This window comes from Lepeophtheirus salmonis, chromosome 14, assembly GCF_016086655.4.
Source record: "Lepeophtheirus salmonis chromosome 14, UVic_Lsal_1.4, whole genome shotgun sequence".
Lineage (NCBI taxonomy): Eukaryota > Metazoa > Arthropoda > Copepoda > Siphonostomatoida > Caligidae > Lepeophtheirus > Lepeophtheirus salmonis.
This window is the reverse complement of record NC_052144.2, coordinates 18,555,408-18,564,765: the sequence shown is the minus strand read 5'-3', so window position 1 is coordinate 18,564,765 and position 9,358 is coordinate 18,555,408. Positions and strand designations below refer to the sequence as shown.

At 29.7% G+C, this 9,358-nt stretch overlaps 1 long non-coding RNA gene across 2 annotated transcripts; it reads left to right on the top strand.

Moving 5' to 3' along the window:
- Positions 1-918, top strand: LOC121129698 (uncharacterized). Of its 2 annotated transcripts, none has more exons than XR_011783634.1 (3): positions 1-112; positions 175-687; positions 753-918. It is a non-coding gene; the product is annotated as an uncharacterized lncRNA (long non-coding RNA). The 2 variants fall into 2 exon arrangements; XR_005868485.2 differs by having other exon boundaries at positions 158-687.
- The last annotated feature ends 8,440 nt before the right edge of the window (positions 919-9,358 follow it).

Below are 9,358 nucleotides of genomic sequence, written 5' to 3'. Positions count from 1 at the left end.
TTTAGTTTTACTGGAGATTCTTGTGATGGGAAGAACTACGAACTTATTGAGTCCTGTTGGTATCTCCGACTTTACTATAAACTCCAATTCATCCTTTAGGGCTTTCCTAGCAGTAAGTTGATGAACTCGTCTGATTTTCTCATCTTCTTTTACATAGATTTTCATTGGATCAAGTTTCTCTGACTCATTCAAAACATGAGGAAACTCTGGAAAAATGGACTCGACATTCATAATTTGCGGGTCCCTCAAAGAGTTTTGGTTACAGAATTACATATAATTGTTTCTAGAAAATATTTTGGAATAACGTTAAGTGACGCTAAATCATGCCACGAAAGTGATCTTGTAAATCTGGAGTGATGAATGCCGTAATTAATTTCATTTTCTTTCTTCCATATTTCAGGGATATTTTCACTTGCACCTGTATTCGGGAGTGCTCTCATATATTGTAAGACGGGGAGTGGAGTGCTTAATGGATGATGTACTATTAACAATGCTTGAGGCTGTTTCTACAGGGCTAGAATTTCTCGTTGTCCTTGAGTGAGATTTGGATTCTGAATCATAATTCTGATCATCTACAAAAAACAAAAAAACATGACTTGTTCTCACACATTTTGTTACATGTGCTGTTTCGGAATCTACACTCGGAGCGGTGGTGGTTGTCTCTTCTGCAACTGAAACATCTACCATGTAAATCTCGCATTAGTCTAGGAACTGTCTTTTTAATGCTATTGACCTTTTGTCCTTTCTTGTAGGCTGACAAGGCATTAATATTAATGTAAACCAATGTATCTTGGAGAACGTCTGCAGACTCCCATGCAGTGGCTACATTTACAAGTCATAGCTAATGAGTTCTCATACTATCGGGAGGAGCACAAGCTCCAATCACGCAACATGTTGTGGTAAAAAACATCATTTTTCATGATAAATTCAACTTGGTGAACTTCAGAATATTATTAAACTGATGAATTCGTTCTTCAAAAATTAATTATCAACTTCAGTTCCTGTTTGTACCAAATCATTATACAGTAAGTTTAATACAAATAATTAATTCATATCAAATATTATTCTTCGATTAATCTTTGGATACTAATGCCATTAATTCATAAAGTCAGAAGAGTTGAGTGTATTTGCACAATGAGTCAAATGGATTGGAGTCGTATAATATTCAGAGCCAAGATCACAATATATTATTCCAAACTGAAACTATTAATTAAGAATAATTTATTTTTAGATGTGCGTAGTTATAATGAAATTGTTTATATTTATTTATTATTACAAGGACTGAAAATTTAAATTTAATTTCGAAAGTATGATTTCAATAGTTTTTTCAGGTTGGATCCTGCCTTCCTGATCTGCAGCTATTTTAAAATTTGTATCTCCCAATCATAGACAAATATACATATCATCTGTGCTTCAAACCTACTCCGTGAGTAAATACATATGACTCTGCAGACTCCCGCCTCACTCATCAGCCATAATTATAACTTCATGGGAATTAAACGTACCTATTTCATAAAAATAAACAATATTTTCATCCTTTTTTTCCCCTATGGGAATATAGAAAATCGATACAGTGTCAATGAGGTTTACAATTCGTCTTATTTCGGAACCAAATATAGTTATCCCAATGAATGAATTACATTATTAATGCAACATTAATGGAAGAATATTTCATATTATTTGACTAATAGTAAATTTGTAGGCTGACAAGGCATTAATATTAATGGATAACTGTCATCCAATCTATCTTGGAAAACGCCTGCAGACTCTCATGCAGTGGCTACATTTACAAGCCTTATTTCAAATTGTGTACGATAAGGAGCATTTTTATGGTAAAAGTTATTACTTTCAATTATTAAATGAGATATTTTTAAACTCTATGAATATCTTCTTCTTCTTGAGGCCATGAATAAAAAGCACCTATTTTCAATTTTAATTATATATCACTATTTTTGGTTTTTGTTTGTTTCTTAGAAATATGTTTGAAATACAAATATTTATATAATAATTTGTCCATTTAAAAAAAAGTTTTTTATGTGGCAAAAGTACATAAAGGGTTCTATTTTATAAGAATTTCATTTTCTATCAAATCATTCTTTGGATTTAAAAACGGTAATAAAACAGTGGATACATGCACCGTTGACCTATTACTAGGAGATTATCATTGATTTCACTCCAACACAAATTGGAACATTAAATAAATGGCTATCCTGCTCTCAATTGATCCCTTTTTGCTAAAGTTCATTAAAACTTTTTGTTTCACCATAAAGTGGTTTGAATAAATAGATAGGTTGAGATGAACCTGTACCACCTACCCCCATTATTCAACATTACTGTTGTAGACGAAATTACATTTTCTTTGAACTCTCAAGATTGAATGGATCTATCATACTTAAAATTATATTTCATTATTTCTTACTGATTTTACCAAGCAAAACCTTTTATCCTAACTCTTCAAGATGGAAAGAAAATGATTCTACACATTTGATTTCTATTTTTGTACACGAATGGATGCCTCAATGAAAAATATTCTTGCTAGTTAAGGATTTAATAAATGCATCTCATTATTTTGTTAATGTAATGGTGTCGAGTAATTACTTATGTATGTATTTTGGAGTAGTTCATAATATATCAATGCAATTTTTGCTTTTAAATAGTTATCATTGATCAAGTCTTTTACTTAACATTACATTCAAATACCGAACAATTAAAGATTATATAATATATTTTTTGAATAGATAGATATTTCTGCTCTCTTTATACTTTTGTAACAAAACCAAACTTCCTTCTCATATATTCGACATTACATCATATATTGATAAATTAATAGGTCTATATATATTTTATAATATAATTGGAGTCAAGGCAGAAGAGTTAAAAAAAATTAGTATCTATATAATTTCTTCTCGAACATGTCTGTCAAAGTTAAAAAACCTTCTAAGAAATTCAAGGACATATTTGCATGAGAGGATAAGGGATATTAATCATAAAATGTGAAAATTACTCATTTTAAAGTTTAGATCTTGTATTCATGTCAATAAAATTATTAATAAAGACTTCTTTAGAAACACAAATGACTTCAGATCCTATCACCACTTAAAGTCATTAATTAAATTTGCTAACATAATTGAAAAGTTTTACTTGAAACTATACAGATTTCTCCTTCTCTTATTAGGTTTATTATGAAAAAAAAGGAAAACTTCTCGAGCCAAATCATATTTTAGAGAGTTAAAGCCTTCGAATGAGAACACGCAAAATAACAGTTTTCTTATACAACGGGGGACGTATTGAGTTGTGAACCCCAAACACAACGGCGTACCTTTTATAACTTTGTTGTTGAGTCACTGTTAAGAAGGTGTCTCACTCTCCAGATCCAAATCCCCAAATAGAAGGGCCAAAGAGAAAAAAAACTTCAGAAAATAAACTAAATTAACCAAAAATTTAATATGGAGCTCACTTCCTTCACTCACAAAGTGGAGTTTTGGAAGGCCCAATAAAAAATTACTTATATTGAACTTGAGTCTATTAAGAGACCTCTCTAAAGAGAGAATCCTGAAGAAAAAGTCTTCAGAAGCACACCCTCCATTCAGAGGAAAATGATCCAAAGAGCTTGACTTCCTCTTAACAACTGAAGATTTAATTTAATTTTTATTGATTTTTTTCATTTAATTTCCTTTTCTACAAAATATAATTTCAATTTTTTTTCTCTAGTTATTCTGTAATATTTATATTCATTATATCAAAATGGATATTATATTAGATATTTTTAAAGGATATCAGATTTATATAAATATATGATTTAGTATATACCAATGGGCCATGGCATATATAGATATGTACAATATACTAATATATATATATAGATCCAACCAAGTACTTGTACTAACCAAAACAAGTAATCATAAAGTTGATTGTAAAGCAAGTTTGATAATTTGTATGTAAGTCCATTACATTTTACAGAATTAAACTTATATCTCATGTAAAAAAAAAAAAAAATCTTATAAATGATTGAGTAGAATAGAAATACACGTTATACAATTGATTTAATCAAGCAATACATAGGTATGCATAATGTAAATAGGTAGATTATGCCATTTTCAATAAAACCCTACAAAAATAAACTATTTCAAAATTTAAACTCAAGCTTATATTGTTTGTTTAAAGTGAGAAACAACACTTTAGCTTTGCCGAGTAAACCTTTTTCCTGAGACCAACAAAGATTTTAAATAATATGTATCATTGAAAATCAGAGTCTCAAACGCTGATTCATTATTAAATCATATAATGGACTCGCGAAGATGGTAGAAATACGATATCAAATTTTTTTTCTAAATTGAATTGAAAAAATAAATTGAAAGTTTTTTTATCTTTATCCTTGTTCAAGATAGATTTATTGTTAATACACCACATATATCAAAAGAAAATTAAATTCTTACATATGTTATTATTTTAATGTGACCTTATATTTATATATTATTTTAATAGATTTAACAGGGCCTGTGTATGGCTAATAGAATCATTTATTATAAGAAATGGGAGATAATTAGTTGAAGAATGTAAATCCATCACGCACTTTTTTGAAAAAAAATCATTCCATCATACTTAGCTGTTGAAGCATCACATATTTTGAAGGAAAATAACTATAAAGATGAAAATTAAAGCTAATTGCAATTGATAAAAATCTTTTATTATTCAAACGATAAATTATTTATTAAGTTATACTACGAATTGATTTTGATACTCTTTTGATTTTATATTAAGAGGAAAGGTTGTGAAATAAAATAAAAACAAGGGTGTGTCCTAGCACTATTGTCAATTGTCTAATCGCCAATCGGTGACACGAGAGTCTCCTACCACTAAAAGTAAATTTTAATTGCGGAACAATTTAACAGCATTTCACGCAACCTTTAACTTATGGTAATATATTAAGTTGTTATTTTTTTAAGGGCTGCAAAGTCAAGTAGTTTTTGAACATTTAAAAATGTATGGTAATTAATATATTCTTTTTATACTACTACAACTTAACTCTTTTATATTACTTCCTTTTCAATAGGACTAGTGCATTTGAAATCTATTTATAGGGTAACTACCAAACATCACAAATGCATATAACTGGATAGATTTATTCAAATATGCAGATTTAAAATGAATAACATCGAATAGAGTAAAGTAATGTTTAAAAATGAATACATATATATATATATATATTTACTATAATGGTATCACTTTACAAAAAGCTTATCTGATTTCCTCCTTTTTCAAGGATCCATTCAATATCTACCAAACAATTTATCTATGATTCGTTTTTAAATAAATGGGAGATATTAAATGCAACATCACATAGCCTAGAAAGTCATCAAAATTATTTTCTTATGTGCTTACAACATACGTACACATGAGTGCCGATGGGTTGCTAAAACATTTAACATTTAAGGAATAAATCAACACATTTTGATTAATCTTCTCCCCCCCCCCTCTTAAATAGAGATTAGGTTGTGTGATATTTGATTCATTACTTCTAAGAGGGAACAAAACAACGCAGCGCAACAGTGTTTTGAATAAAGCAAAGTTTATCTGTATGTAAGTATGACAAACAGTAACAGGGATCACTGGATATAGTGCTCCCTATGAAAAATAACGCCGTTTTCAAGATTTTGCCATTTACATACCAAATGATATTGGGCCTTTCTCTCTTTTTTTGGACAGTTCCTAGTTCATTTTATCATTATTTCATACTAGTTGTATTACTCCCGGTATTGCCGGGAGTAATTAGGCTTCGGCTAAAAAAAGGAATTTTGCCATAATAATATAGAAGATAGCTCTTAAGAAATCCTCGGTATTCCTCTCCGTTTTTCATTAGCACGATTACACGTAACTATTCAATACTTGTATCAATTCATATGACGTGTTTTCTCCTCAATAATGAAAGAAGAACAATAAGAGTTTGAAAAAAAAACAAAAAACTAATGCGATGACGGATGACTTGAGTAGTTTAGTCTTTAGAGCACAATACAAACAAACAAAATTCATTTTAACATACCAGCGTTTATATTTAATTCAAATCTTACCATATACTGAAAATGATCATGAATTAATTATATTTATGATGTACATAAGAGAGCCATAAAAAACAGAAACAATGTTTTTGTTATAAATGTACAGACCTGCAATATTTCATTAATATAATGATCGAAAATATGTTTATGATATACATCATGGAGCATTATATACAGAGCACCCGGTGACTCGTTTTCATTAAATCATAGAGACTAACAGATAAAATTTACTTTATTAATAAAGATTACATAATATAACCAATAATTGTTATATATATGTATAACAGGAGGAATTGCATTATAAGAATATATTATTGTAGTTTCAATGAAACCTCCAGAGATTCTGTTCTTTTACTATGTCCCAATTTTTAAAAATATCTGAAAAGTATGAAGCATTCACTTAAGTATATAAAAATGACTAATCATTTATAAGTTTTTCGCTTCTTTTATTTTGAATGGCGTAGCTCACTGCGTTCGCTCAAAAAGAAGGAAATATGTGGTGCTTCAAAATAAAAAAAACCTGTAACTTAGATCGTAGAAAGGAGAAAATCCCAGAGTATTTTTTTACTTCATTTACAGCGTGCGGTCGCTATTTAACAACGAACTTTGAGCGTATGCATAGGTACAATGTTGTTAGTTATTTTGGCGTCTAGACAGAAGGGTTTGGCGTCAGTTAAAAAATGGCTCTGGTCTACGAAGTATTTATATTACAATCGTGGAAAAGGCAGCTTGTCCATGTTGCAACCCACACAAGACGAGATAATGTTTAGATTATAAACTTATAATAATACCTGGAAAGTGCAGCAGACAAAATTTTCATTGACCGTTATGGTGTTTGGAGCCATAAGCTCAAGAGGTCACGGGATGTCACCTATTTTTCCCCCAGTGACATCAAGGTTAAAAACCTTTATTTGATGTACGATACTTATATTGGGCACGATACGGCCTTTCTAATAAAATCTGTCAATTTCTTTGTATTTTATTCTGATGATCAATTTTTGATAGTTTAAGTCTTATTTGTGGCGCCTCTTATTTTTTAATAAGAATAATTTGTCGATATAAATTCACGATAATTTGTCGAAGAATGGAAATGTAATCCACACTTAATTTTGTGAAAAACAATTCCAGCTTGCTTTTGAGTTTACAGGTATCATATCCATTATGTATATATATAGATTTCAATGACAATTCCTACGTCATTTTAATCTTATAATGCATACTCATCTTTAATATGTTCAACTCCATCTGACCAATTAAAAGTACTTAAAATAATTCATTGCAAATATTTCAAAAAATATATATAAATATTATATTTATCAAAATATTGAATTAAAAAAATACCCAGGATAATTTATACATGGGCCGACAAGTCACGAACTTGTTAAAAAAAATATTTTTTTCCTTCAAAATTTGCTTTGTTGAACAATATAATCTCCATCAAGGGTAAAAAAACATTCTAGCGCCGATCTAACGTTTTAATGTTACTTTATAAAACGCTTTATCTTTCCCCTCAAAATAGCCCTTAGTTTCAAAGATAACCTCTACATATATTGGAGCAAAATATCTTTACAGGAAAGTATTTTTATTTGGTCTGCGAACAGCCAGTAGTCGTTGACAGCCAAAAATGGAGAGTAGAGTGGATGCAATTGCAAATCAAAGTTCAATTAATGTAGTTTTGCCATTTTTTAATTGACTTGTGACACGGTGAGTTGTCCTGGTGAAAGATCACTTTCTTCTTCTTCAAATTGGGGTGTTTTTTTTTGTTTTTTTCAGTAACAGCTCTTTCATACGCTCTAATAACGCTATATAACATTTGCTGTTGATTTTATTTCCCTTCTTAAGGTAGTCTATGAATATTATGTCATGTGCATTGTGCAATCCCGAAATATAGAGGACATTTCTTTTCCAGCTGATTATTGTGCTCTTGCGCACTTTGGAGGAGGTTGGCCAGTTGCTGTCTACTCAAGTAATGATTGTTTTTATTTTGGAGTGAACCCATTGTCACATACTGACGCAATAATTCCGGTTTGTTTTACGTTTAAAAGGGCCAAACACTGTTCAGAATCATCAGCACATTTTTGTTTTCGGTTAATAGGAAGCAAACGGCGTACCCACTTTGAATAGAGCTTTCTCATGGACAAATGCATATGCAATATAAAACACATTCTTTAGATATCTTCACGATGTAGTATAACTCACACAACTTCACTTTCCAATAATTCAAAACGAATTTGTGGATTTGTTTGATGTTTTCTATTGTTTCCTTCTCATTTTGGCAACCAACCACTGCGTTCTGCATCATTGGTGTCTTTATGACCACGTTTAAAGTAAGAAAACCAATGTTTCAGAATGTTGTTTCTGATTGAACGAAATACCCATATCACTTTTTAAGCCATTGATTAGCTTGAACGGTATATTTTCCCATCAAGAAGGAGTGTAGATTTAAAACACAAAATTGTTTTTCATCTATTGTTTTGGAAAAAAGAAAAGTAGCGTCAGTCTTAGTAAAAGAACTCACAAACCAAAGAATAGATTGTCGTGAAATTTTGAGAGCTGTCTTTTGAAGGTTGATATTAACTGAACATGAAGTAGATTAAAAAAAGTGTCATCTATGTGTGAATCCTGGGACTTTTCAGTCCATGTGCTATAAGAAAAAAACCACAATTGTATCCCCAAATTATAAGAAATGCCTTCTTTTTTTTTTTTTGTGAACCATCGATTTTTTACTTTTAAATATAAATAACTAACAACTGTACATATTTGGAGAAAAATTGCCCCTCAGTTGCTAAGAATTTCAGATTGGATCAGATTCGTTTAAAAAGGATTCGAATTTTCACCAAGGGCAATGTTCTTGTATAATTTTCTCACAGTCAATTTTCCATGGACAATTTTCGTAAAAACCGTAAGAACAAACATTAGCATAATAATTTAATATTAACTATTAAATATTGATTATGTATAAATACTATTTAAAATTTAATATCAATATAGTATTACATGTTAAAAACTATATTCACTAGACTGTAAAAAAAAACTGTAATTAGGTTGTAAAAAATAGCACTTAGATAAATCTTTATCCTCCCTATAGGAATATTTATATATTTAATGTACTCAAAAAAATCCATTTATTTCCTTCAAACATATCTCATTTGTCATTTATGTAAAGTATTTTTATCAAAATAGTAATCATTTTATCATTGTATCAAAATGAAATATTTTTTTCTAATAAAATTCACTCACACAGGAAATTTTTTTTTTTTGATAAAAACATTTATCACATCTGCATATTTAGTAATGGACTG